The 2,514-nt window shown below is 37.9% G+C and overlaps 1 long non-coding RNA gene across 1 annotated transcript; it reads right to left on the reverse strand.

Annotated features, from left to right (window-relative positions):
- Window positions 1-474: 474 nt before the first annotated feature.
- LOC124682024 lies at window positions 475-1,376 on the reverse strand. The gene is made up of 3 exons (XR_006996106.1): window positions 1,320-1,376; window positions 704-829; window positions 475-558 (listed from the first exon to the last, which is right to left on the reverse strand). It is a non-coding gene; the product is annotated as an uncharacterized LOC124682024 (long non-coding RNA).
- Window positions 1,377-2,514: the final 1,138 nt, after the last annotated feature.

The following is a 2,514-nucleotide window of genomic DNA, read 5'->3' on the forward strand; positions in this document are numbered from 1 at the left end:
CGTTTTCTTATGGGTCTTGGCCTTTCCATTTTCGTTTCCTATATTTTGTTGCGATTTGAAATGAGTCGTTGGGACTAGCCCTTTTAGAGCCCAATACATTTCTTTTCATATCAGCAACACCAGTACAGTTCAAAGCCTACGGCATTCTAGATAAATAACAACCCAGTTTTCATTACAATATACTAAAAAGGAGTATCTAAAAATGACAAATCAACACTCATCAAGTAACAACCAAGTCTATTACAATATTCCTGTCAGAAAAGAGAGAAACAAACACCATAATATAATCATAAGATAAGAGCAGCTATTTGTTGAGTAATAGTACAACCGAATTTCTTTAGCCTGTAGTTCTTCGAACTTCAGCTATGTTCCATACTGTCAAAGAGTAAACAACCATAGGTACCTACAGGTCAGCTCAGAGAGTAAAACACCAGATATAGAATAACATTATAAGCATCACTTGATAGAATCACTGCTGCTTCAGAAATTCCCTGAAAAAGGGCCACTAACTTGAGGATGAAGGCATAAGTGAAGGCGTCTTCTTGCAGTTTCTCAAAACTGCATGTTAAAAAGGATAAGTTAGGCTGCAGACACAATGATATTTCTTTTGGTACAAACTACATTGTAAACAAAGAAGACAGTAACAAGCACCAAACATTAATCGCAGAACAAGTAATAACATGAAGTCGCCTCCATTCTTTACCTTCCTGAGTTGGAGAAGTACCCAGCACCGAGATTGCACTTGAATAGCAGGAGCTTCCATCGGTTTTCAGTTCGCTCAGCTTTGCGACGAACTTAGCAGGCTCCAAATACATCATGCAAGTATCTACTGTTCAAAGAGGAGTTAGCTGTGAGCATGTGTTGTAATAGCTTACCAGAGCTAACTAAAACTCGGATTCCAAGAACTGCACCGTTAAAACCAGCATTGACAAGAATGTGGGGATACTTTTGGGCTTTTAGCTGCAGCATGCACAGACATCTCGGGTGCATCGATCGTAATCCTAATTTACCGAACTTCTATAGATTACATAAATCAGTTAGACATGCAACTTGAACCTACAAATCTAGTTAACAAAGTTAATAACAACCAAGCTAAGGTTGATACAAATAAAATAAAGTAACAAAGCTAGCAATACTAATAGATGCGAGTTCAAGTTACTTATTTATACTGTCACTTTTCTATTTCTGCTGATGCTTACAACTCTAAGCTTGTATACAGATTTGACATGCTTTGGATTTTGGGCATCTACAAATTTATGGGCACCTAACAGTTCCATGGTGTCTCAAAGAGTAACTAATCAGTTATATATAACACTTACATATGCTGTGCACACAGAGATGGAGAGGACGTACGGAAGTCATTCCTGGAGCATTGACAGATGGATTATCTGCGTGTGCTTGGAACCTCAGTGAGCAGCTTGTAGTAGTTGGCCTGGCCGAATATCGATGCATTTTCACTCGCACCCTATTGCTTCCCTTGCTCTAGTTACGCAACACAACGCACAAATGAGAAGCCATTAGCAAGAGACCAAAAAGATGAACATGAAGCAAAAGGACTAAGAGAGAGTTTGTGTACTTAAACAAATAGTGTTAGTGATATAGGGTGCTTGTGAGTGTAAGGATAGATTGATGTTAACCATCAAGTATACAAGAGTATGCTTTCTGTAGTATGAGCTTATCTGAAAAAATAGTAGGTGGAATGCAACAACAAATAAACAATCCGCAAAAAGTTTTAAGATATTACTCACAGTGTTCACTATTTCTTACACAAACTGTGAATGTGGTTCAACGAGTAATTAGATAGTTCAGGAAATTAAGGCATCACGCAGTGCAACCATAGAACCACATTAGATTATTGCACCAGAAAGGCCAAGAAGAAAATAAAAAGGGAACAGTGAACTATGCATGTGCAGCCTAACTTGCATAACATTATTACCATTATAAACTATGCTAGCAATTCAGAGATCCTCTAAAGATGGTTACAAAAATCAGTTTCTAGAAAAGTAATAGGTATTGACTGAAATAAAGGTAATGCTGCCATCCGCAAGGTACAATTTTCAAAGAAAGACAGTAACTTCAAATTTATAGAGATATTTCACTCTTCATTCCTTTTTAAACACAGTACATGAAGATAAAATCTTAGATATGCTAGTTCAACGGTGCCCAATTCACTAAGCTAGCGCCCACAGAGAGGTAATATGATGGTGATGATGCACCATTCTTGACATATGTGGGGACAAACAAAACAAGCTCCAACTGATATGCTAGTGCTGGAAATGTTACTGTTTACTGCCCCACGGTACTCCACGTCTAGCAGTACAAGAGTGTGCTATGAACAGAGAACATCCAAGCAGTCATAAGAATCATGGTACTAAATACTAATAGCACTTAAATAGGCCAACTGCTAGCTGCTAGGCATAATTAGCAATTATATGAGACTTTCTTCGCAGTCACAAATCCAGGTAGTAATAATAGGAACCGCATTGCTTGTATTCCTTTCTACCATATTCATCA

This window comes from Lolium rigidum, unplaced genomic scaffold (genome assembly GCF_022539505.1).
Source record: "Lolium rigidum isolate FL_2022 unplaced genomic scaffold, APGP_CSIRO_Lrig_0.1 contig_66049_1, whole genome shotgun sequence".
In the NCBI taxonomy this organism is placed as follows: domain Eukaryota; kingdom Viridiplantae; phylum Streptophyta; class Magnoliopsida; order Poales; family Poaceae; genus Lolium; species Lolium rigidum.